Raw genomic sequence first — 27,621 nt, forward strand, 5'->3', positions numbered from 1 at the left:
AATAAATAAATAAATAAAAATAAAATAGACTCGTTTACTTACACCCCATCTTGCCAGGACCACAACCTGGAAGTTCATTTCCTGAACTGAGATACACCCCATTACGCACCCACTGGTCATGAGCATACAAAACTTATAAAAAATAAAAATCTTAGTCCTTGAACGTTTACGACAATTTCACGTTGTCTGACTAAATATATGTTGAAATGGTCAAGAGTTAACAAGCCCAGAGTACAAAAATCTAATATTTAAAGGTCCTTTCAGAGAAGAACAGTCCTGCAGCTGGCTTTCAGAGGGAAGGAGAATGCAAGCTAGCAGATGACAGTGAAGGATGATGTGCCACCAGTTAAAAATAAATGACAGAGGAGCCCACACAAAGACAGGCCAGGGAGGTATGAATTTAGAGAATGGTGAACAAACCAGCCAAAAGAAGGTCAAGGACAAAAGTAAGACAGAAGGAAGTCAAAGCAGGTATGGCCTGAGTTTGAAGGTCAAGGCAGGTTCTGAATTTGGCAGAGGGGGAATGATGGGAAGGCACACGGCTGGCTACAGGAGCAACAAATCACTGGCTGCAAAGCCAGTCAGTGAAAAGCAAAGGAAAAGGGCAACAGGGAACCAAAAAGTCCTGTAGAAATGATGATTTCACACTCTCGAATATAAGCTACCTACACACACGGTTTAGTAGAGATATGGTGAACGCTGTATACTAGTATGATGGATTTTCTTTGCTTTAAACCTCATCCCCGCTGTTTTCATGGGTTCACATATGCACGACCCATTTCTGAGATAAAGGCAGGCCACTCTCACATTAAAATTGAGCATGTCACACCAATGCCACAGCACCCATTCCCAGGAACGTGCAATGGCCAATTGATAGAAATGGGCTTTTTGACAGGAAACTCCCAGGACCCAGTAACTCATGGTGGAGAACACCACCAGAGAAAAGATAGCAGTACTATATTTTAGCTCAGCAGGGAAAGTAACTCAATTGTTCTCCCTGATTATGAATAGACGAACGTTTCGTCCAACAGCTGTAGTTTGCAACGGAATGTCTTATGTTCTCTCCTGAAAACTGAGTCAGGTTAATGGTTTTCTGCGTGCTGCAGAAAACACACATTTATTTCACGTTTATTTTCACATTTTATTATTAGTATTTATTATTACTATTTTCACATTGTATTCACATTTATTTCAGAGAAGTAAGTAAAGATTTTTCAAAACGGGCTAGCCATTTTAAGAAATTTAAGACATTGGTCAGTTAAATAACACATATATATATACACACATATACATTTATATTTATATTTATATATGAGAATATCTTAAGTCAAATGAGGCTGAGATTTTTTGCATAAATGCTGGTTTTAGTAATAACTGTAAAAATGTGGAAAAAGAGAAGATTAAGTTTGGATGAAAAATAGGAGGTTAAAAAAAAGATACTAACTTGGCTTTTTGGTTCTTAGTTGCACTAACTGCTTTGATTCAAAACTATTGATTATAGAGGTTGAAATAAGACAGACATCAGAAGAATAACTGAGCAAAGGAAGGAAGGGAGGAGGAGAGAGGGAGGGAAGAAAGAAGGAGGGAGGAGAATTAGCTAGCTAGGTAGTTACTTAGGAAGGAAAGAGGAGGAAGGGAGGAAAGGAAGGAAGCAGGGAGGGAGGGAAGGAAGGGAGGGAGGGAGGGAGGCAACTAGACCTCTTTGAACAAAGCATCACAATTTAGTATTTAGTATTCTTACTTACACAATTAAAAATTTTGTCCAATTCTTTAAGAAATAACTTCCATGGATATACTGTACAACTGCAGCTCAGAGACCTTGCAATATTTACTCATAGTCCGAATAGTCTTTGCATTCATTCTTCAGAAATAAAGAGGGGATACTCAAAAAGTGATTCCTGCAGAGAGGTGGGTACCCGGACAGCAAGATCTACGTCAGACCCCGTATTTCCAGATTGGCAACCCTCACAAAAGCTGACTTGTCCCAACATTTACTCTGCCTTAAACTTTGAGTTTTAAGTTTCAGTCTGAAAATTACTTTCTTACAAAGTTATTTTACACTCTTACCTTTGTGCCTTTGTGTACACAGTCTACAATTTTTCTGCAGCATTCTTTACTTTTACTCTTAAAAGTGTACCACCTGATTTCTCATGGAGGTCTTTCAGTCTCAGTCATGCCAGCCCTGCACTCATTTTTCCTAAAAACTCAGAGATGGGTTTCTGTGTTCTGTAATAATGAACTTCATCCTTTTGTACAAATTAAATCAGGCATAATAAAGCAGTAGGTAAATGAAAAACTAGATTAAAAAACAAAAACAGAAACAACTGACCAATCTACAGCAGGCTCAGCTTTTTTTGAGAGAGAGAGAGAGAGAGAGAGATTAAGGTGCATGCAGGCAACTGGTATGAAGGTCACCAAACAAAATGTTGCAATCTTAAAGTGCCATGGACGTGTAGACCATGTTCAGCAGCAGCTCCTTATTCGTGTGACTCTCTCTTTACTCACTGTAGTCAATTCATAAATGTACATTATGATGGCATGCTACATTTGCAGTAACATGTTTTAAAAATTAGGCACAATTTTTCCTTTCAATTCCAATAAAAATTCTTAACGTAACTTTTTAAAATTTGGCTCCCCAGACCCGGCTTTCGTTAGAGGAGAAGTGACCTGCCAGCTCAAAATTCCATAAACGGTTTCTTCATGACAGATAGGAGCTTTGACAAATTTGTCCTTTAATTACTCACTATGTATCTGCTGACGGAGTTTAAATTACCAAATCGTTTTGGTCCGAAATTTTCGGATTTTCACAGGAAAGAGCTGAAAGTCAGAAGCTGCCACATGTACCGTATGTACCTTGAGCTTTCTAAGTCAAAGTCAGGAGGAAGCATTCCTTGTCCGGGGACCTCCATTCGTCTTCTGTCCGCTCCTGACCTGCTCTTTTCCTCTTGGCAATGACAGCTCCTTGCAAAGCAAATAGCTACCCACTCTGAAAGGAAATGCTCATCCTCTCAGTCCATATTGCAAGTGCTAAACAACCTTGAGAGTCATCTAGGGAGTGAACTAGGCTTGCAGCAGATAAGCACAAAGCCGACCTTTAAACCCCAGCCTTTAATAGAGCATTGGGTTATTTCACTGTGTGTTTGCTCAACAGTTTCAGGGTCACAAGGGTCTGCGTTTACTGAGGTGGGGCGAACCCGGGAACCTTGTTCCAGCTCCCACAATGCAACTGATAGAAGAAGGTTGGGGGCTGGGCTAGTAGAGGCCTCAACCCCCATCCCTAAGTGTACCCAGTATCACAGGCTGTTAGAACACATTTTTTAGCATCTAGAGATCATTGGAGGGCACAAGTTGGCTGACTGGCTCTTAGCTACCAACTTTAGAAAAAATGAGAAAGACTCTTGGGGACCCAGGAGTGGAAGATTTTCTTCTTTGCTTTCACCTTGTCACATTGCCATACTGAGTCCTAGAGCTAGAGAGAAGAGGACAAATCAGTAATACCTGTCCTATCTTTGTTAAAAAATATGATATTTTATTCATCATGGACTTTTTTCACCAATTTTGACTTGTCAAAATAAGACATTGAAATGTTTATGTTGATTACTTAGTTTTTTGATGCCCAAGGTGAGTGAGGCCTTGTTCACCTCCCCCTAGTACTCGCCCTGCTCCGCACCTACCTCACCGTTCCTATCTTATGTCTGACTCTACAAATGGAAGCAGATCTAGGCAGGGTGTTGGAGATGCTTATAGTTGATGCAAGAAGTGGAGACGAGCCCAAAGCAGACAAGAAAAACATTAGTGAACATCTACCACATTCCAGGTTCTATGCCAGGCATTTATTTACATTCTTTCAGGTCCTCACCCGTGAGCAAGACATACTAAAATCCATTCAAGGAAGCTGAGGTTTTGAGAAACATGCTTCCTTCCACTTTCCTTCACCCCAGGAACTGGCCCTACAAATTACCTGGAATTCAAGACAGAAAACTGAGAGTTGTCCATGATCCTTCTTGAACCGATAGAATCTTACTGCCAACACTTCTGACTATCCGTGGCCACCCAGCTTGTAAGTGGGAGAGGAAAATTCAAAAGATGGTCTATTTGAGGACAATCTCCATAGTCGTTGCCATATTTGCCACCTCTCCAAAGCAAGTCACTGAATGTTTTGATGTGCCATTGGCCAGTCCAGGACAAGGCTGGATCACTTTCAAGTGCTGACTGTTCTGCAAATTTACTCAGTACATTGTAGTTTGATCTTGAACGCAAGCTCTATCTCTGGCCCAGGACACCACCCTGGGCACCAGATTTGAGTTTTCTCACATCTCCACTTGGATATCTCATATACATCTCAAACTCAGACATCTAAAACAAGATACAAACCATCATTTGGGAGCCTGGGTGACTCAGTTGGTTAAGTTTCCAACTTTTGATTTCGGCTCAGGTCATGATCTTGCGGTTCGTGAGATCTAGCCCTGAGTTGGGCTCTGCACTGTCCGTGCAGAGCCTGCCTCGGATCCTCTGTCCCCCTTCTTCTCTGCTCCTTTCCCACTTATGTTTTCTCTCTCTCTCTCTCTCTCTCTCTCTGTCTCTCAAAATAAATAAATGCACATTAAAAACAAAAAGATCCAAACCACCATCAAAACCTTTTCATTTACATAGCAGAAACAATACCAACACTTATTAAAGGGTTCACTATGTGACAGATATTCTTATGACGCATATAGTGCATTACTGACTCATTTAATTTTCATAACAACACTACAAGAAGATTCTTATTATTATTTACATTTTACTACTGAGAAAACGATGGCGTAGAGAAGCTAATTTGCCCATGGTCATATAGCTTGTAAGAGGGGAAATTCGTATTTTAACCTAATCAGTCAAGCTTTAGAACACACACTGTTAACCATCACACCATATCTTCAAAATAATTTAAAATGCATCCATCATATTGGTTTTCCAGCACCCCATCTTTGCCCAAGCTACTGTCACTGCTTGCTTAAGCAAATTCAAAAGCCTCCTAAATGGTCATCTTGGTTCTCTTTCTACCTCATTTCCACACAGCAAGAAGCAGCCATGAGGGCTTTTTTTAAAGTTTACATCAGATCATGTCATTTCCTCTGCTAAAACCCTCCAAATCATTCAACTACTTTCTGAATAAAATTCAAACTCCTGAATGTGGCCTCCAATCTGTTATGTGAACTGAGGCTTCTGCCCTTTTCTGAGATATTATCTCTTACCATTTTCCACCTCACTTACCACCTGTCGCTCCCACTGGCCTTATCTTTCCTTGGACCCAGGAAACTCTTTCCTGCCTCCTGGCCTTTGCATATGCTGTTCTCCATGTTTGCAATGCTCTCCTCCTCCCCTGGCTGGCTTCATCTAATCCTCCATATGTCTCAGCACACTTCCCTGACCTGTTAGCCTAAAATAGAACTCCCTACTATTCTCTCTTAACACCTGTTCTTTTCCTTCACAGCAATTTAAACATGTTTAAGTCTAGATTTATTTGTATTTTTACTTGATTATTGTCTGTGAGCTCCATATGAGACAATCAAGGTCTGTTTTATCTACCACCTTACTGCCAGCACCTACCCCAGAGTCTGAAGTAGACAGTACAGTTAATTTTTAAATGAATGAGTTAATCCTGGGAAGCTCATAAATAATTAACATGATTGATTTTAGTAAGAGAGATCCCTAAAAAGAAAGAAAATATGTATACATATATATATATATATATATATATATATATATATATATATATGTATATACATACATACACACACATATGTGTGTATATTATACTTCTTTGTTTCTAACATGTAAACAAAAATTATGAAACTAAATATTCAATCTTTGGAAAATACATAGGAGGTAATAAACAAAAATTCTAAGGAATGATTTTGAAAGACCTTATAGCATATCTAGCTTTTTAAAAGTTCTTGTGTTGTTATCATGACAATCCCAGTAAGATGGGAACCAAACTCTCAACTTTTCTTAATCAGAATACACAGTGGTGTTCTGTAACTATCAATGATAAGCTATGGGAGTTTCAATCACATATCTTTTGACTACTTGTTTCTCTTCATAACTTAGAGACTGATTTTTGTCATTGCTGCCAAATCTATCATCAGGAAATAACTAATTTTACGTTGTATGTGATTTTCTGTGATCCTGTTGTGTCATAGATGTTTTAGGAATAAAGATAGATTCTTCATGCCTCTGTATAATAGATAATTATTTGGATTAAGATCAAGTTACCTGTTCTTTAGGATTCCAACACTTCTAAAAAAGTAAATGAATGCATTCAAGAATGGAATTTGTATTTTATTCGGGACATATGGCCGAAAAACTTTGCAAATCATATATCTGATAGGGCATTTGATCTAGAAATATATAAAGAATTCAATAATATGAAGACAACACAATTTAAAAATAGGCAAAGGATCTGAGAGGACATTTCTCAAAAAAAAGATACAAAACTAATCAATAAGCAAACATATGACAAGATGCTGGACATCATTGGCCAGAAGGGAAATGGAAATCCAAATCCCAGTAAGATACCAGATAGTAATAGTCCAAAAAGTGGAAAATATTAATTGCTATTGATAGTGTGGAGAAATAGGAAACCTTATATTCTGCTGACAGGAATGTAAAATGCTGCAGCACTTTGGAAAACAGTCTGGCAGTTCTTCAAAAGGTTAAAAATAAAGTTACCATATGACCCAGCCATTCTACTCCTAGGTAGGTATATACCTAAGAGAAAGGAAACCATATGTCTACACAAAAACTTGCACATAAATGTTCTTATCAGAATTATGCATAATACCCAAAAAAGTGGAACAACCCCAAGTTCATCAACTGATGGATGGAAAATAAAATGTGATACGTCCATGTAATGGAATATTATCCAGCAATAAAAAGAAATGAAGTACTGATACATGCTACATAACAGATAAACCTTGGAAATACTTAGTTAAAAAATCCAGTCACCAAAGACCATATATTATTTGATTCCATATATATGAAATTTCCAGACCAGACAAATTCATAGACAAAAAGTACATTAGTGGTTGCTTAGGGTTGGGGGTGAAATGAGGAGTGAGTGCTAACGAGTACCAGATTTCTTTTGGGGGTGGTACAAATGATCTAAAATTAGTGGTGATGGTTGCACAGCTGTGAATATATTTAAAAAACATTAAATTGTACACACGCTTTAAATGAGTGAGTTGCACGGTATATAAATTATATCTCAATAAGGCTGTTAAGAAAAATAATGGGATACACTTCTTACTACTCTTTAGAACTAGACCTATGTTTGGAATTTACAAGGGTGGGTATGGCTTAACCAAACAGTATCTATAATTTGCTTTCAAGAAAAGAAGATGAGTTTTAGATGCAATTTAAGAATTTATGATCTCCCTCTCTTAAAATTCCTAGTCTCTCATCTGACACTGTTTAGAGGCAGACTTAAAGTCCTTGGTTCAGATATATAGGTTTTTAAGAGTGGGGCAAGATGTAAAAGATGATGATTTTAGAGTAAGAAAAAACTAAGGCCCCGAGTGAATAAACACCTTTCCCAGGATTATAAAAGTAAGGAGAAAGAGAATCAGAGCTTTCCAGATTGAAGCTTTATTTTTAATTTTTCAACAGCACTATATGAAATGCAGAGCAGTGAATGGCATTTTCCAAAATGGCACCAGCCCAAAGTTCTACACAACTAAGTCTCATATATGGAGAAGGAATTCCACTCAATGTATGAAAAGAGCAAGGATGAAGTCCACACAGTGATTGCTTCTTCTTGATTCATTCCTTCAATCAGCTTTGACCAAGTGTTTGTCTGTGTTCCAGGCACTGTGGGGATGAAGACTTGACTTTGTTTTTAAAGACAGCAGAGACTAGGAAGTTTAGATTCTGGTCTCTTTCTTTGGCATTGAACACAGAATGGCCACCTCCATCATCCATTCCTAAGTAGGGTTGGAAGGCATCGCAAATGGATATTCAATTTGATTTTGAACCCTGTCTTCAATCTTCCCAGCAAAACCTTTCTTTTCCTCTTTTCCCTTCTTTAAACACTTGCCTCTGAGATCCTGAGAGATCTCACCCAACTTGGGGGCTTCAATTATCCCATGTGTTCTGCCAGTGCAGGAGAAATGTGAATTCAAAAAGTGATTTGGTTTCTCAGTGTTGCTGAGGGTTGAGAATGCAGCATGACTTCAGTTAAATCATTAATTATGACTCAATTTATTGTGTGCACACACAAGTGGGGGAGGGACAGAGAGAGAGAGAGAAACCTAAGCAGGCTCCATGCCCAGCACAGGGGCCCGAGGCAGGACTGGATCCCATGACGGTGATATCATGACCTGAGCCAAAATCAAGAGTCAGTCGCTCATATGATGGAGCCACCCAGGCACCCCAATTATGACTCAATTTAAAACACTGGTATCGTCATGATACTTGGAAAAATAATCAGACTAGTCAATCTGTTAGGACAGAAATTTTGACCTTACAATTTTTTACTTCTATATGCCTTTGCTACCTCCCCCTTTCCAATTTTCCTCTATTCAGAAAATCTAAACTGCCTAAGAAAATTCTGGCTTCCTTCCAAGGGGATATTTTATTAACAGGCAGAGAAGAGGGAACTGTATTATAAGATTCAGTGAAATACAGGATTGATTTTTACTACTGCATTTCGTCTGGCTGATGAGGAGAAATGGATGTGCCAGGCCTAGTGCTGGTTTAAGTGCGATGGAGAATGTGGCACTGCTGTTTTGACATCACTATTATTGTTCTACTCACTGGAATACATTTTTTTTTAAAGCATTCTATCAATCGCTTCACTGAATTTCTCTGCAAACTATTAACTTCTCGCGTTAAGTCGGTAAGAAAGAAAGCATACGGTCTTTTTAGATTCTCAGAGCAAGGCATTTAAAAATAAGTTGAAAGTGTTCATAAAGCTGATAGGAATGCGTTCATTTAATCTATGTTGGTTGTCACCAGATAGAAACTATCTCAAAAGGAAATCAGTTTCCTCTCCATTTTGTGAGACTATGAAATAGAGTTTTGTACTTAATAGTGATAAATGTGTATAAATATCTTCCTCTCATTCAGTAATCAGTTTGTATGCTCTCCAGTTGATTAATAATTCTCTTTCAGAGTTTTTATTCATTTGGCTCAGACAGAGCATTGCCTAGCCTACATAGAGAGTAAGGGGGCAAAGGCAGGGGATTGCGAATTCACTTAATTTCTAATTTGTCATTCTAGAAAGAGTTTTTGGAAAAAGAGGATGAAACTAGTGTAAATTGTGGGCTTTGAGGTTTTTAGGTGTCATAGATTTGCAAATCTCACCTAATTGTGTTACTAATCAGGCTTTATTGGACTACACAATATTTGGAAGAAAGTAGGGGAGAAAGGGAAGAACATCTCAGTAGAAAGGAACCTAAGATGCTTTCTTAGCCTATACTTTTCTAAACTAGCAGGACAGATTTCCCAGTGAGGAGATTTGCCTTTAGAGAAAGGTTAGGCACCGTTGGAAGCTACATGAGATCATCAGGGTCTTAATGGTAGCAATTATTCAGGCATTGCTTCGGTGATTTAAATCAGAACTTCTCAGGCATTGACGAACCACCTGGGCAACTGGTTGGCAGATTCTAGGGAGAGCCTGAGATTCTGTGTCTCTAATGAGCTGCTCTGGGGCTGGCCCAGGGTCCACATCTCAACAGTGAGGTTCCGAGAAAATGTAGCAAGGTAAAAGAAAAGAAAACCACTTTATGTCTACACCACAGTGGTCATGGTGGGCTGGTAATACCCGCCACACAAATGATTTCACATCATCTTTCGTCCTAAAAGATGAAGCAGCTTAATTTGGTTGACCACTCAGCTGTCAAGCTCTCTTCAGGTCTGCTTAGCAGAGCTCAAGACCCCATTACTCTCATAGAAGCCTGAAATTATGGCTTGCCATTTATATTCAATTGCTGTTAGGTATTACAAAAAGAGTAGCTTTATTCTCCCCAAATGCAATATCTTTGCCTTTCTGTGAGTTCAACATTTTCAACTCTCTCAGACCAGTCAATAGGATACTAGTTCATACATTGACTGCTAATAATTAAGCCTATTAGTTTCAATATCCCCCATCAAACCTTTTATAGATGGTAAAAGTGACTGAGTCGAGGCATCTCCTCCTTCCCCCACAGTGTAGCAAATGTTGTATCAGTAGCCTGCAAGAATGAACGTTCCTCTGTAAACACCCAACTTAAGCCCTGGGAGAATTAGACTCCTATTGGTCAAAAAGAAAGACCAAACTCCAAACCAATAACAGTGACATAACAGGAGAGAAGACATTTAGATGGAGCCTCAGATGTCCATGTGGAATGGCCTTTAATCCTCAAATATGTTGCATATTATAAATACGCTAAAAGAAAAATAATCAAGGTACCTAGTTTTATAGAAGTACTCATAATGTAAGTATTAATTGAGAATGTTATTTATTTGAATTGTGGAGGCACAGTGCCACATTTTTACTTTCAAAATACACTTCAGTAAATGGAAGAAAAGCATTACATTTTAGCCATTCGATTCTGAGACATTTCAAACAACATAGATCACACGGAGACAAATGTCTTACCAACTGTCCCCATTGCTTTGCTCCCGCTTCCCCTAAAAATTTAGAATGTGTTTCTATATACTTTAAGGAGATTCCATTTAGCACATGTTCCTAATGGGATTTTAGAATGTATTATCTGGTAAACTCTGTCATTCCAATAGCAAAATAAAAAAGTTAAAAGAACAGCCTTATCTATTGTGATTTATCTTTCTAAATTCAAGCAGAAGTTATTTCCTTTCTTGTTTTATATCACACTGGGGAGATAAATCAACTGTTTAAAATTATAAAGCTAACATCATCAGGAGCATCATAGAGTTTAGAGATGACCAGAAAAAATGCACTGAAAAACAACGTACCCTCAATTATTTGCATTAACGATGCGGGCAGGGACATAGAAAACTGTCAACCCACTGTGTTGGTTTCGTAATGTTCATGAGGTTTTTTTTGCACTAGACTTCCAGATTTCTTTTTATCTTCTTAACATGTTATGCAGACTAATATTTATATAATTTTCTTCTGTTCCTTTAACTTAATCTATTCTAAGTGGGAGGAACATGAATGTTTCACTCTGTATTTCATTAAGTAATTGTTGAGTATCTTGAGAGTTAGTTATTTGTCTGTGAGATCATGTCTGTGAAGTTATTTTGTAGTTAGGATTCAGTGTTAGTATTAAAATTTTTAGGGGTCCCCTCTAGAGCTGGCTGGTCTCAGAAACAAATGAGGAACAGGTGAAATGTGTAACAAATGCTTCCCGCCATCTCTGTTTCCATTTACTAATACTCTATTCCTGCAAAAACTGTCACAATTTTAGTTGGTAGGACTCCACGTGTTCCTCTTATAGGGTTATTGGAATTGCTGCAAAAGATTCCAGGAGATTGAACAATTATAAAGACCAAAAGGATACTGCTCAAGTGTAGGGGTTTTCAGGCTACAGACTGTGACTTCTGAAATTGATTAAAAATTTGCATTTATTTTCAAATATACCATTTTCTAGGCAACGATATAGGTTCTCCAATGGTTCCACAATCCCTAAAAGGTTAAGAACCACCACTAACAAAGAAATTTACACCAGCAAGGAAAAAATCCATCAGAATCACTTCGGAGAGCCTAGCCCCAGTTAAGTGAGGCAGGTCTGGGTTCAAGTCTGTATTATGCCATTCACTACCTATGCCATCTCAGGCTACAGTTCTTTTCTCTATAAAGTTGGGATAAAACTGGAGCTTACCTCCTTGAGCTGTTGTGAAAATTAAGTGTAATGTTTGTAAAGAGCTTGGCACATAGCTGACACCCTTTACATTCTCAATAAATAGTAGTGCTACTTCCATTTTTACCATTATTATTATTTGTTTTATTGGCATTATAAAAGACAATGGGAAGGCAGAGGCTTTATCTGCCAAGCAGTAAGGCAGATTATTCTAACACTTCTTGCACATGGCCAATAAAACAGTGGTGTAGCTAATTAGCTTAATGATTAAGTCATCTTTGACCAAGTCAGAGATAAACAGATTTGTTCTCTAAAGTGATCTAATGTTATTTACTTTAACTATAGCATATCTAATCTAGGGACATGACTTTGGGCTTTCAAGACTCACTAAAAATTTTTCCAAGAATTGTCTAAGTTATAGAACAACCATGATTTCTACACTCAAAGGTTTTCATACAGCAAAATATTCAAAGATTTTGTATTCAGCTACGGTCAAGACAACATGCTTCTTGTTGAAAAATCGATGCTTTTCTTAAATGAACATTAATGAGACTTAAAATATCATGGGCTATCCATAGCAAATTGATATGTAACTATTAAAAATAATTTTAAGGAATAATGTTCACTAACATGAAATAATGTTCATCATATATTAAGGGAAAAAAGCAGTGCACAAAATTATGTGAAGTCTCATCCCATTTTTTACAACAATGACACAGAAAAATGCCTGGAAGGAAATAAACCAACATTTCAATAGTAGGTGGCAAGATGATGGGTGAGTTTCTACATTAAACATCTTTGCTTTTGTGATCCAAATAATAATGAAAGGTATTCAAAATGAATGGTTAAAGATTAAAAATTTGTCAGCAGTGTGATATCCCAGGAAAGGTCCTAGATGACAAGGACTTGGGTTCAAGGCCAAGACATGGGCATACTGAAATGACAACCTTAGACAAGTTACCTCCCCTTTTGGGGGTTAAATATTGCTATCTGGAATAAAGAAGGTTTGAATAAATGATCTCCATGCCTCTTTCTAGTCTGACATTCTGGAATTCCAGAAGTATGGCCACATGTTGCAGAAAAGCTCTTTTGTTTTCCAAGCTAGCCCACAGATGGTAAGGGGTGCCACAGGGGTGACATTGGAATGAGGCCCTTCTATTTTCAAACTTTCCTGTGTTGTTGATTTTTTTTTAAGTTTTCTTCTCTAAGGTTTTGTTTTGTTTTGTTTTGAGAGAGAGAGACAGAAACAGCGCAAGAGAGAGAGAATCCCAAGCAGGCTCCACGCTGTGAGTGCAGAGCCTGATGCCAGGTTAGAACTCACAAAACTGTGAGATCATGACCTGAGCTGAAATCAAGAGTTGGATGCTTAACTGACTGAGGCACCCAGGTGCCCCGAATTTTTTAAATAATAAGGATGTTATTCCTTTGATAATTGACAGAAATAAAGGGAAAAAATCATTTGAAATGGGTGAGGGGCTCAGCATACACATGGGCTCACAAACAAATTGAATAAGCTGGTACATAAGATACCTCCAAAATGGATTAACATTTTATTTGACCTAAACAAATCAGTAAAAAAAAAAAAAAAACGCACAGAATTGATAGCTATAATTCTGGAATAGACGATTCAAGTAAAATAGAACAGGGGCGCCTGAGTGGCTCAGTTGTTTAAAAGTGTCCGACTTGGACCCAGGTCACGATCTTACAATTTGTGGGTTTGAGCCCCACATCGGGCTCTGTGATGACAGCTCAGAGCCTGGATCCTGCTTCAGATTCTGTGTCACACTCCCTCTCTCTCCTTCCCCTGCTTGTGCTCTGGCTTGCAAAAAATAAATAAACATTAAAAAATTTAAAACAAAAGTAAAATAGAACAGACTCTTGTGAGAAGTAGATGGTTTTCTTAAGGAAAATCTCAGATATGAAATTCTTTTAATTAAATGCAGCTATCACAGCATTTTGGGAGCAAGGTATTGCTAACATCATGCCCTGATCCAAACTATTAAATATCAGGCAAATATCTATGTGATTAAAATTGTTTTACGTAATAAGTAGCAAGGAAATCAGATTACTTGAAGCCTAAAAATCCGAACAGAACTAAATATGTTTTAAACTGCTACCTTTTGGCCGTGTGTCTAAAATGAATGTGCTAAATCCTACTTTCTATGAGCCCTGAAAAATAGATAAGGGAGAAAATTCTTCTTTGGTCCTGCCCAGATTCTTCCCCTGGAGCTAGCAGGTTCTTCAGCTGCCAGTGAGAAGTTTCCTCGAGGTGCTTTTTAAAGGGCATTGAAAAGCGGCAAGCAGTGACCCAGAAGCCTGGGAAAAATACCCAGTTTCTCAGGCTACCAGCCCCACCCCCTTCTGGGCAAGGCACCCAGCTGAGAGGAGCTCATACCCAAAGCTGATCTGCTTCTATGCATGAACAAGAGCAATTTTCCACCCAAACCGTGTAACCTGCTCCCGTCATTGCTGTAGAGTTACACAATTTGGCTTCTCTCCTGGACAGAGGGCAGACTCATCCCACATTATCTATTTGGGCCCTGCTATTGACAAAGAGATTGGTTTGGCCTGATTAGTAAGAACATGGGGCTGTTTTCTGTAGCAAGGGCCAGTTAAGAGGAGAAGTATCTGAAATCTTAACAGAATGTTAAACGGATTACGATTTCTACATAACTTCCTTGGTAGGAAAAGTGTTTGAAGGAGGGGTGAAAGGGCTCTCTTCACACCATCTCGTTTGTAAATTTAATAACAATCCTTAAAGACCTTGCTGATATTATATTTTAAAAGGCACCGGTAATTATGATACTGCTACATGAAGCAAGTTTAAAATGAAATCTGCTTGGACAATTTTCACTATGATTAAAAACTGGTTCAAAGTATATTTGATTTGGGCCTAGAATCTCATGGTGGACAAACTACTTCCCAAAAATTAGAAAGACAGACTTAGAAGCTGTGGATCAGCAAGAATTGCCAACTATTCTTTAAGTACTGATGAACACCCAGGGGTGCAGAACTGCTCATGTAGGTCATATTGCCACCATTTTGGACAATGATGCAGTAATCTGTTAAATGTAATCCTGTACAAAAGAGTTATTAACACTTCAATAATATGTAAAAATGCTCTTTAAAAATGGTTGAATTAACTTTATAAATAGGCACATTTCAGCAGAAATGCACAGATAAAGATAAACCCAGGTCATTAAATTTTGGCCCAACTGATCAATGATGACAATATAGTCTTTTTAAAGGTCTCATCTTAATATCTTATTTTACCTAATATGGATGTTTTACTTCAGCTTATTTTTTGCATATTTACCTCATATAGCTGTTTCCATCCCGTTACATGTATAACGTTTTTTGAGTCACTATGTTTTAGGTGTAACGCTTGTAAACGATATGTCACCAGAGTTTGTATTTTTATGCAATCTGGCAATCTTTGTCTTCAAACTGCAGAGTTTAATTTATTTATCTTTATTGTGGTTAAACATATATTTGGACTTATTTCAATTGTCTTATTTTGTTGTTGTTTTCAACTTGCCACACCATTTCCTTGATATTTTTTCCCCTTCTTTCCTGCTATCTATAATATTAATCAATTGAATTTTTTTCATTCTCCTCCACCAGTCTGGAAGTCATTCTATTTCTATGGAGGTTATTCTTAAATTTGTATACCAACCAAATCAAAAAGACAAGAAACAGCAACTGTTGGTGAGGATGTGGAGAAAAAGGAACCCTCGTGCACTACTGGTAGAAATGTAACTGTGGAAAACAGTATGGAATTTCCCCCCAAAATAAAAATAGAAATACCATATGATCCAATAATTCTACTATTGTGTATGTACCCAGGGAAAACAAAAACACTAACTTGAAAAGATACATACACCCTCTGTGTTTATTGCAGCATTATTTACAATAGCGAAGACATGGAAACATCTCAGTGTCCACCAATAAATAAGTAGATAAGGAAAATGTGATTTATATACAGAATGGAATATTACAGTCATAAAAAGGATGAAATCGTGCCATTTGAAGCAAAATGGGTGGACCTAGAGGGTATTATGCTAAGTGAAATAAGTCAGACTGACAAAGACAAATATCATATGATCCCACTCATAAATGGAATCTAAAATAAATAAATACATAAACAAACAAACAAAAAAAACCCAAACCATAACTATAAATACAGAGAACAAACAGATGGTTGCCAGAGAGCAGGGCGTGGGTGGGTGGGTAAAATGAGTGAAAGGGAGAGGGAGATCCAGGCTTCTGGTGATGGAATGAGTAAGTCACAAGAATAAAAAGCAGAGCATAAGGAATATAGTCAATGACACTGTAATGGGACAGATGGTTGTTATACTTGTGGTGAACAGAACATAATGTATATACTTGTCAAATCACTAAATTGTACATCTAAAACTAATGTAATATTGTATGTCAACTATGCTAATAAATTTCTCTCCTTCTCTAGAATAATACAAAGACTGTGGAAGATATTACTTCTACTTCCTCTTCACCCCATGCTATTATGGTACACTTGTTAAGTCCTGTATTATTTTTAACAAACACATTAGAAGTAGTTACTACTAGCCAAGCTATTGAAGCAGCCCAAGTGCCCATTGATAGATGAGTGGATAAAGAAGATGTGGTATAGATATACAATGGAATATTATTCAGCCATAAAAAATGAAATCTTGCCATTTGCAACAACACGGATGGACCTAAAGGGTATAATGCTAAGTGAGATAAGTCAGAGAAAGACAAATACCATATGAGGGAAAAAGAGAGAGAGAGAGAGAGAGAGATCAAGAAATAGTCTCTTAGAACAAACCGATGGTTACCAGAGGGGAGGTGGGTGGGAGGGATGGGTGTAATAGGGGATAGAAAAGAAAGAGAAAAAAAAGTAGTTACTATTATATTTGGTGGTGTTTTACCAACAGTGCTTATTTAGATTTCCCATCATTTACCAGTTTCTTTGCTCACTATTTTTCTCTGCAACCTACATGTCTTCCTTGGTTCATTCTTTTCTCGTCCAAGTATATCCTTTAGCAGTTCTTTCAGTAAGGTTAATTAGCCTGGTCTTATTTATCTGAATTGATTTTCAATCTATGCTTAGTTTTGATTTCCACTGTAGCCAGTATAGAATTTGGGGTTCATGATTTTGCTCAACATTTTGAAAATTTTCTGCTCATATCTAGCATCTAGTGTTGCCGATTAAGAGTTAGCTACTGCCTGATGCTTCTTTGCAAGTAATGTTAGTCCTAGACCCTTTACATTTGATTGGCTGCATTCTCATCTGGATGAGTTTAAGGGTGGATTTGCCTTTATTTATCCTGTGTATGACTTTGAGTTTTCCTTTAGTCATACCTCCGTGTCCCAGCTGTACACGAGGTGATTTCCTCAGAGCTATCTTCAAGGCCGTCACTTTTTCCTCACCTTCTAGTCTGCTCTTTGACCAGGTTTCTTCTGCTTATTTTTTCTATTTTCTTGTCTTGCTATTTCTTTTATTAATATGTTGGGCTGACTATGCTTACTTTTTAATTATCTTAGTATTTCTTCTTCTGCTATTTACCATCACCACCTTTTTCTTCTTTCTGGGAGACTTTCTCAACTTTACCTTTTACTTTTGACAATCGTGTTATTGATTGTTATGATTGGGGATAACTCAGGGTACCTCTCATTCAATATTGTTAGGCCTTTTTTCTTGGGCTGCTCCAATTTCCCAGAAAAGACTTTCAAACTACTGTCTTCAGAGTGAAAGCCTGGTTACTAGGATCCTGAAAACCTAGTAGGGGAAGAGATATGGGAGTCGTGTGTCCCCTGTGCACATGTTTACCTAATTTACACATGTATACACACACACACACACACACACACACACACACATGCACACACACACGATTCTACCGGGCCAAATACTGCTAATTCTTAAAAACAGATCAAGCATCACCTTCTCTGGCAAGTTCTCTGTGATCTCCCACATAGACATCTGACTGAGCCCTTTAAGAAAAACCAGGGTTTCCCCTATCTTGGCACGTATCCCTTGCCTCTGTAATGCCTAGTTAGACATCTATCCTTCTCCAGAATCAGCTCTATCCATTTTTGACTTATGGGCTCCTGAAACAGCTACTAGCATGTAATAAGCTCAATAGATTCATGAGTTATTAATTAATTCCCGATGCAGCCCAGTGAAGGGAGCTGCTTGTACATGCAGAAGCCAAATTGGAGCTGGGAAAGCACTTCAAGTCAACTCCACTGTCACAGGCCGTTGGCATCAACATTAGTCCTACCCTTGGCTGTATGGCACCTCAATAAGCCAGCGCACCCCAGACAAGGTTTTCCCCTCTGATGCCTGGTTTTCCTTATCAAATTTCTAAGTGTAAATCAGGGAAAGAATTCAACCTACTTCACAGTAGCCTAAGGAAATATCTCTGAAAATAATCATTATTGCTTTAAAATTTGAGGGCTTCAGATACAAGTGAAAATCAAAATATATTGGTGCTAAGGAAAACTGAGGTATAAGGAAACCAGGCAAGAAATAGCTACTGGATGTAAGAATAAATGTCATTAACTTATTTAGAGAAAAGTGTTGAAGAGCAACAGACTATGAGCAGGTGTCTGTGCTGCTGAAGAGTGAGGAATGAGGAAAGAATAGAAAATAGTTTGGGTAACATATTTATAACTGTCTTAACAGTGACAGGCAGAGTCTTAGAATCTGCATAAAGCTTCAAATCAGCAAAGGGAGAAATAATCAAACAGTCTGATGAAAACTGACACCTTCAAATGAATGAACTCAGTATTTTACAGTTGTAGAATTTTAAAGTCAGACTATCAGTTAGACTAGCCTCCTTCTCAAGGTGTGAATGCTATCCATGACTGTCCTAATTTGGATTCCAGGTAATACTCTCAAAGTTGAAGCTGTGGTTCCATTTGTGGACCCCATAACCAACAGGTGGATTTTAAGACTCTTGAGTCATAGTGTGACCCCCACACACTAACTTTACCCACTGATTCCAGTTTTGGGTATCCCGGAAGTCTACATAAGCTAGATGCTCTACAAATATATCTCTTTTGTCTCTTCAGAACAACCCTACGAGAAAAGGATTGTCTCTATTTTAAAGGTGAAGGAACTGAATCACAAAGTAGTTGGAATGTCGTCAAGAACTCACAAGCAATAAGTGGAGAGGAGCCACTATTGGAGAGAGAGTGTCACATAGTATTTAAGAACATGAAATCCACATGACTGCCTGGATTTGAATCCCAGTTCCACCAGTTACTAGGTACGCGACCTTAGGAAAGTTGTTCAACCTTTCTGAACCTACTTTATAGCTTTGTTTGTTATGAAGATTAAATGCGTTAATATGCGTAAAGCATTTGGAACAGTGCCTGGTACTTAGTATGTACCATAGAAGTATTTATTAAATATATGAAAGATTGGCAAAATTATGAATCAAATCCAGGTTTATCTGGTTCCAATGTATACACTCTTAGCCAAGCCACTGCACCATCCTGATCTCTCAAATGTTTGAAGGCAACTACCACACCTCTGAAGTTTTTCTCTTTTCCATAAGCTTCTCTTTCCTCAATCGTCCTCAATATTACCTGCTTTCTAGAATTCTTCCTATCCTTCTGGCTTCTGTCCTAACTGGAAAAGTAGGGCCCAAAATCGCTTCAATACTTGAAGAGATTACAGTCATCTTCCTAGATTTAGCAAGGTTTTTCTTGTAGTGTAGTAGTTTCCATATGGGGTGCCCAGAGCAGAAGCATCCACATTACCTGGGAACTTGCTCAAGATGTAAATTCTCCAGCTCCAACCCAGACCTACTCAATCAGAAATGCTAGGGATGGATCCTAGCAGTCTGTGATTTAACAAGCCCTCCAGGTGATTATGATTCAGCTCAAGTTTGAGAACCATTGTGTTTTTTTCTTCAGTTTCATTATTTATTTTGAGAGGGATAGAAAGAGAGGGAGGAAAGGGCAGAGAGAGAGGGAGAGAGAGAATCCCAAGAAGGCTCCGCACTGTCAGCACAGTTATTGCAGAGCCCGACATGGGGCCGGATCCCATGAATGGTGACATCATGAGCTGAGCCAAAATCCAGAGTTGGATGCTTAACCAACTGAGTCATGCAGGAATCCCAAGAATGATTGTTTTAATGAAACTTAAGACCACAGTATTGGTTGAGGTACCTACACTGCTTGTTAGATCACACTAAACTGATCACTAACATTCTCCTAGAATTTGGGCCTTTAGCGTGAATCTAATGTAAGGTTGTGGTTTTAAATCCTCCTTTAGGTCTTCTTGATTTGGACCCACTGTTCCAGTCTCTCAAAATCTCTCTAAATTCATACTGTTTGGGGGCATATTGGCTCGCCTCTCTAGTTCGGGACTCCTGAACATTTGCTAAGCATATCATTCGTTTTTTCCATGATGTCACTCATAACGTCCACACGGAACAGGGGAAGAAGGCCGGAGGCCCTTGGCAGGTCAGCCTCCTCCAACCTGATGTCAATCCATGAAAACATCCCATGCATACAGTTGTTCAAGTTGTGAAATTTCCTACTATCAGTCTGCACATCTCCATCTTGTCCAAGAGGACACTGTGAAAGACTTGCTTTGCTTTAAAATCCCAAATGAAACCTTAAAAAAACTCAACCAATTCCTTATGAGCAGAGAAGGTGTGGATCTTCCCCTTTGTTCTCCTCTTTTTCCTACTCCTCCTTCTCCCTCAACCAGGAGAAAATGACCTGTGACCAGGCATGCCCTCAAAACCTTTCAGATCAAAGGCACAGCTCCCTTAGAGTAATTCCTTTTAATTTTACACTGTAACTTCTTTCCTAGGTATTCCCACTCTTCATCATAGTCTTACATGGCAGGCTTTTTTCTTTTCTTTCTTTCTTTTGTTTTACATTTTTACAAAATTGGAAAATGAAGCTCAGAGAAGAAATTATGCAACTTTCCCCAACATCACCTCAGCTAATTAGTAGGGACACCAAATTTATATTCGGGTCTGTCTACCAAGGTTCATGTTTCATCTCCTATGTTATGTTACTACATTATATTAATACTATTAAAGCTGTACATGGCAGAACAAAAAAAAAAAGATGTTCAGATGACTTTTGAGATTCTCTTAACCCACCCTTCATTCCAGAGAATACTGAACTTAATTACTGATGATCAATACAACACACATCTCAGCTACCAGAATAGTAACAACTTGTAACATCTACAAGAATCTAGCATTTGGTCCCCTTTACAAGAATCCCCTAAGGTATGAAGACACATGTGACCACAAGTCATTTTGTCCTGAAGACCACCAGCCCCTAAAAAGGAAAGTCAACTGTGCAAATCATTAAAACACAAAGCCAATTGTCTCCTACTGCTCTCTCTGCCAGTGTTCACAGAGTCAAGTCCTGGACTTGTTGAAGAGATGACTCAACTCTCTACGGAAAGAATGCCAAAAGCAACTGTACAAAAGATTCCTTTCTTCACGTCCTTAATTCCTGAGGACCTTATAGTTTCTTAGGGTAATATAAGCAATTATGAGCTTCCCGGTTTGGCAGACAGTTGAGTAGTAATGGAAGGGAACACTACTCAGGTCTTCTCACGGGCAGACTTCGAGGGGGCCCAGTCAAACTGACTGAGAGAATTCTGAGTCTGTTTTACTTGGTGGAATAAGAACACAGGCTTTGTTGACCTTCAAACTGAAGTTTTGCACTGTTGTGCCCTCTTTGCCAAATTCTTTTATCTTCCTATCTTGATAGACCCAGTAGGTGCCTGCCTGTGATCTCCCATTTGCCTTTTCCGCTCACATACAATCTATTCCTTCATTTCTCCATGTCAAAAGGCTGGCCAAAGCTTCCTAAGAGGATAAGTATTGTAATTGAGAAATAAAGTATACCCTGAAGTCCAAGTGATAAATCACACAAATAAATACAGTTTTTCTAGTTCACGGTGTGCTTTGTTTTATGTCATCTTACACTCAACTTGCCAATGAGGAAAGACTCTTTCATAGTTTCCTTGATTTACAAATGAACTTACTGATTTACTATTGAATAGAAAATGAACAAGGCTTTAGAACAGGTACAACACCCCTTCAAAAGCACAAAATATAAAGCTTGGGGCAACATAATGGGGAAATCTTGAGGATTTAATCCACCATAGGTATGGACACAGGATAAGAAAATACATAACACTCAGGCCATTGCTTTCTAACTGTTCTTCCAACAACAGCAGATAATACTAATCAATATTACTGTTAAGACTAGAGATCGCCATAAAATACTTCTCAAACACATCAGCCACATAAACCTACTTGAGTTGGCACAGAACTATTTGCCATCCTAGGCTTTGTGACAGACCTAACAGAATCTCCAGGGTTAATGACTATAATTTGGGTTCGGGTTTCTCATGTAGAAAAAAAAAAAGCTACAATAATTCAAATACACAATACTTCCAGCAAGGATTCTGTCTCTGAAACTTCATCCAAACAAAACAAAACAAAACTAATTTTTTGATGGATCAGAAGACTGCTGTAGACCATGCATGCTATGTATAGATAATTGTGGAACTGGAGGTAGTGGCAGGGGTTTAAGCCTCAAATATGTACACATGAGCACAATTAATTCAACTGTGTGGATTTGGATCAGATGGGTGCATTGAAACTTTTACTTTCCTTACTAATCTCAAAAGTAGAGGGGTGCCTGGGTGGCTCAGTTGGTTAAGCATCTGACTTTGGGTCAGGTCATGATTTCGAGGTCTGTGGGTTCGAGCCCCACATCAGGTTCTGTGTTGACAGCTCAGAGCCTGAAGCCTGCTTCAGATTTTGTGTCTCTGTCTCTCCCTGACCCTCCCTTGCTCATACTGTTTCTCTCTCTGAAAAATAAATAAAAATTTAAAAAATTGTTTAAGTAGAAATATGAAATCTATCCAATATGCTATAGATAGAAGGTCTTAATATAATAAATTCTACTTTTTAATTGAAAGAAACATAACATCCATGATCAGTTACAAAGGAAAACTACACTAATATGTGCTTTTCTATATAGCTAATTTTCTTAGAAAAAATGTCCTATTGGGCATGAACCTCAAAATCTGTCGTGTCCTCATTAGTCTTAAGGGCAACAGTGCTACTCCATATAACTGTAACAAGAAGCAAAAGCCTGAAACACGAAGTTAGGATTTTTTTTTTCAAACAAGCCAAAAGTTGCTAAAAACACATCATGACAAATATGAATATTGCAAGTTGATATTAAACTCAGTGTTTTAATTGGTAAAATAAAAACACGATTTATGAAAAAAATCAAACCACAATATTGAGGAATTGGAAGTTATTCTAATTAGAAATAAATAAATGTAAGAGGTTGTTTTAAGTGCTACCATTTATGTCTCTTCTTACTGACTTTCAAAAAATATACATTTAGTATATATTCAACATGTTCATGCTCAGATTATATATTTGAATATATATATGTTTTTCTCAAAAGCTGTATATACTAGCAAAAGGATTAGTTTTGGAAGAAAAAAATCAGGATAGTTTAAGAAACTAGGCAAAATCATATACTTTAACACTTACATCTGAAAGTGAGAGAATACTAGTTATCTCACCTTTTATAGCATGTAAAGTTATTGAAAAATCTCCCCCAAACATGAGCCAAAGCATAAGAGACTGTTAAAAACTGAGAACAAACTGAGGGTTGATGGGGGGTGGGAGGGAGGGGAGGGTGGATGATGGGTATTGAGGAGGGCACCTTTTGGGATGAGCACTGGGTGTTGTATGGAAACCAATTTGACAATAAATTTCATATATTAAAAAAAAAAAATCTCCCCCAAACACATTCTCAAAGAATATGGACACCACCAATTTGTTTTAATTTTAATAAAGCAGAGATTCTATACAGCTCACATCCTTATTACAGCATAATGAAAACATGTTCACTGTTCCTTAAAAGCATATTTGAAATAATTTTAATAAAATGTTGCTTAATAGCTCACTTGAGTGTTTCTAAGTAAACACTCAAGTAAGCCTTCATCTCATCAAAATCAGAGGCTCCACAGAGGGGGAAAGCTCAGAAAGGGCTCTTAGGTTCACCCAGCTGCCACTCTCACAGGGCAAAGGCACTTTGAAAGACAACTCATTGTGTGCACAGGGCAAAGGCACTTTGAAAGACAACTCATTGTGTGGCACAGATCTTGCCTGCGAAAAGCACTTCCCTGTAACTGTGTCTCATCCTGGCATTAGCACCCTCCTTCACAAAGTGCCTTGGTTTCACCCCTGAGGACTGGTTCTTTCCCACACGTGGTGAAATCTGACTCTCCACGTCTCTGCCTCAGCTACACACAGACCTGTGCTTGAAGAGTGACAAGGCTTTCCTGCCTTCTACAAGGTGTTATCTTCCGAAGGATTAACGCTACAAATTTAGACAAGAACACCTTTGCAAGTTTCACCGTCTAAATTTCTTTCAGGGGCGCCTGGGTGGCTCAGTCGGTTGAGCGCCTGACTTGGGCTCAGGTCATGATCTCGTGGTCTGTGAGTTCGAGCCCTGTGTCAGCCAGGCCCTGTGCTGACAGCTCTGAGGAGCCTGGAGCCTGCTTCAGGTGGATTTTGTGTCTCCCTCTCTCTCTGCCCCTCCCCGACTCATGCTCTGTCTGTCTCTCTCTCTCAAAAAGAAATAAACAGGGGTGCCTGGGTGGCTCAGTCGGTTGGGCGACCGACTTCGGCTCAGGTCATGATCTTGCGGTCCGTGAGTTCGAGCCCCGCATCGGGCTGTGTGCTGAGAGCTCAGAGCCTGGAGCCTGTTTCAGATTCTGTGTCTCCCTCTCTCTCTGACTTTCCCCCATTCATGCTCTGTCTCTCTCTGTGTCTAAAATGAATAAACGTTAAAAAAAAATTAATTAAAAAAAAAAAGAAAGAAACATTAAAAAAACTTTTTTAAATAAATTTCTTTTACACTGATTTTGCTCTGTGGACTTTGAAAAGTCAAGTTTTCATTTTAATGTATTATTTCCACTTGCCACCTTCAATCAAAGAGACTGGAACAAAAAGTGAAAACGAAAAATTGACTTTTCAAAATCTGCAAAGTTAGGGTGCCTGGGTGGCTTAGTTGGTTAAGCATCTGACTCTTGGTTTCGGCTCAGGTCATGACCTCACAGTTTGTGAGTTTGAGCCCCACACTGGGCTTTGCACTGACAATGTGGAGCCTGCTTGGGACTTTCTCTCTCCTTCTCTCTCTCAAAATAAATAAACTCAAAATAATTTTTGAAAAAATCCGCAAAACTAAATGAATGTTGAAGAAATGTGAATGATTAAATTTCCAAATAATGTTTTTGTGGGTTTGTACTATTTATGCTTCTGAAGATATTATCACTTAAAGCTGCACTGCCACTTTTGGGGCACCCTGGATCTCCCATAACTTGGAGAATTTCTCCTGGCTTCCAAATTATTATTCCCTTCAAGCTAACCTATGTGCTTTCATCAGCCTACAGTTGAATTTTCTTGACTTAAAATGTGCTTTTTCAAGATTTTGAGACATTCTCTGATAGGGCATTGTTTTCTGAAATTGAGTGAAAAATTAAAGTTCTTACTGTCATTAACCTGCAGTTCAGAAAATTTTCACATACATAAATGCTATGTGAACATTTTTACTTATTCAGGAATCTGAATGAGAGAATGAAATCTCATAATCTTAGCTGAGAGAAAAGGGGCAAATCTCATCAAATGTGTATTACTGAACTTTTTTAAAACACTGAGCAATAGGGGTGCCTAGGTGGCTCAGTAAATTAAGTGTCCGATTCTTCATTTTGGCTCAGGTCATGATTTCATGGTTCATGGGACTGCGCCCCACATCAGCGTCTGTGCTGGCTCACGGCTCTGAGCCTGTTTGGGATTCTCTCTTTCTCTCTCTCTCTGACCCTGCCTCACTTGCTTGTGTGGGTGCCAGGCACATTCACACCCCCCCCCCCCCCGCCAAATAAATAAATGAAACCTTAAAAAAAACCCCACTAATCAATATATATAAAGAGACATATTAATTCTTTATAAGTGTTTTTCAGGATTCTTTTTTTTTTTTTAACTGTACCCAGCCAGCATTCCACTTTGTAATCATGACCAAGGGCATACATAATAAAAGTGTGTGTCAGAAAAAAAAAAAAAAAAAAGTGTGTGTCTGTGTGTGTATATTTGCATTTTTTACCGAAACCAATGTTTCATGAACATGTGATATACTCTAATACTTTCTACTCTAGACTTTTTTTACTTAAAATCCTTGTTGACTGTGACTCACTAGGTTGACTCAAGGCCACTAATGTGGTGAAAACCAAGCTTCAAAAGCAATAAATTAGGTATAATGGGCTTAATCCATACACGCCAGGGCTACGGCATTAACTCTTTCATACCTTTGGATTCTGCACATTTTTACCTAATGAGAAGTAGAAGGTGGATATGGAACCAAAGCCAGTCTCCAAGTCCTAGTGCACAGGAACCTCCTGGGGGACCTTGTTGAAATGCGGATTCTGGTTTGTCAGGTTTGGGGCTGGAGGCCGCACACTCCCTCAGAGAACTGAGGGAGCAGAAGTCAGTGTGAGGGGACTGAGAGCACCCGCAGGGCACAACCACCCCCTTACAGCTGACGCTGCCAAAACGACATCTGCTGGTGCCCGGGGCACCCTCAGCATTTCCACAGGCCGCAGGCAGCACGCTCAATGCGGCCAAGCTGGACGTCCTTCAGCGGATCTCCCGGTGACATCAGAGCCTCCATACCCTCTCCTCCTTCCTTTCTCCATAACCAACGCCCAGCCCAAAAGGCTGGGGCCCTGCAACCCTGTGTCCAACGGCTTGGAAGCCCTTTTTAGGGAAGGGAGTGCCGAAAAATGCGGACAACTGTTAGATGAGGTAAAGCAGGAAAAGCAGAAGAGATTCTGGCACACCGAAGTGTGAAAGATTTACTAACATTTCACTTCAGGAACTCGCTAAACTGTGAAACCCGCTCGTCCAGGTGCAGTGTGCTCATAAAATACTTCTGAATGGGACAGAAATAAATTCTATAGTTCAGGGCGTCATGTCCTAAGCCTGAACCACATAGTTAGACTTCCCAAGCTAGGAAACACTGAGCCAGTAACTGCGACTTTTCCTGGTACAATACTGGTTTTCTGTGCCTCCAGCTTCTAGAATTTAGGGTACACATGTGTTGATAAAATAAAAACACTCGTTTAGATGAGACTGCCTTTTGGGTTGTCACTTTTGGTATCTATCCGAAGGGATCAGGGAACGTGTTGCTCACAATGTACCCAACTCTGTACCTGACACATATTTGGTGCTGGATGAACGTTTGCTAAAAGAATGAATGAATGGACCTAATTTTAAAAATAATATGTTACATCTTACTATATACTTTGTTCGCTGATTTGCCATTAGCGTTTTCTTTACTGAATTGAGCAGGAGCCTTGAAAAAGCAGGCGGAAACGAAAAGTGGTATCTTCCAAATTGCAATCGTCTACGGTGCCAAGTGGGCAGAAGAGAAAGGAGGGGAGAAAAAAGAGAGAGACCAGGACAGTGATTCCTTTTTTTGTTTTTTTTGTTTTTTTGTTTTTTTTTTTTTTTTGAGAGAGAGAGAGAGAGCATGCGCAAAAGCGAAAGCTGGGGAGATTGGCAGAAGGAGAGAGAGAGAGAGAGAGAGAGAGAGAGAGAGAGAATCTTAAGCAGGCTCCACGCTCCGTGCAGAGTCCATCGCAGGGCTGGATCCCACAACCCATCATGATCTGAGCCAAAATCAAGAGTTGGACACTTAACGGACTGAGCCACCCAGGCGCCCCTAGGGCAGCGATTCT

General features: G+C 38.8%; 1 protein-coding gene across 12 annotated transcripts in view; it reads right to left on the bottom strand.

Annotated features, from left to right (window-relative positions):
• Positions 1-27,621, bottom strand: part of THRB (thyroid hormone receptor beta) — a 385,312-nt gene that overhangs the window by 341,416 nt on the left and 16,275 nt on the right. For 2 of the 12 annotated variants that reach the window (XM_053903857.1, XM_019422925.2), the window contains exon 1: positions 2,068-2,232. The exons of 9 other annotated variants lie outside the window; for them this stretch is intronic. The gene's annotated coding sequence lies outside the window, so the exon portion shown is untranslated. Of the gene's footprint in view, positions 1-2,067; positions 2,233-2,853; positions 3,037-27,621 lie in introns of those variants that run through there. One more of the 12 variants, XM_019422928.2, reaches the window with a different exon arrangement.

This window comes from Panthera pardus, unplaced genomic scaffold (genome assembly GCF_024362965.1).
Source record: "Panthera pardus isolate Hobbes unplaced genomic scaffold, ASM2436296v1 HiC_scaffold_16, whole genome shotgun sequence".
NCBI lineage: Eukaryota > Metazoa > Chordata > Mammalia > Carnivora > Felidae > Panthera > Panthera pardus.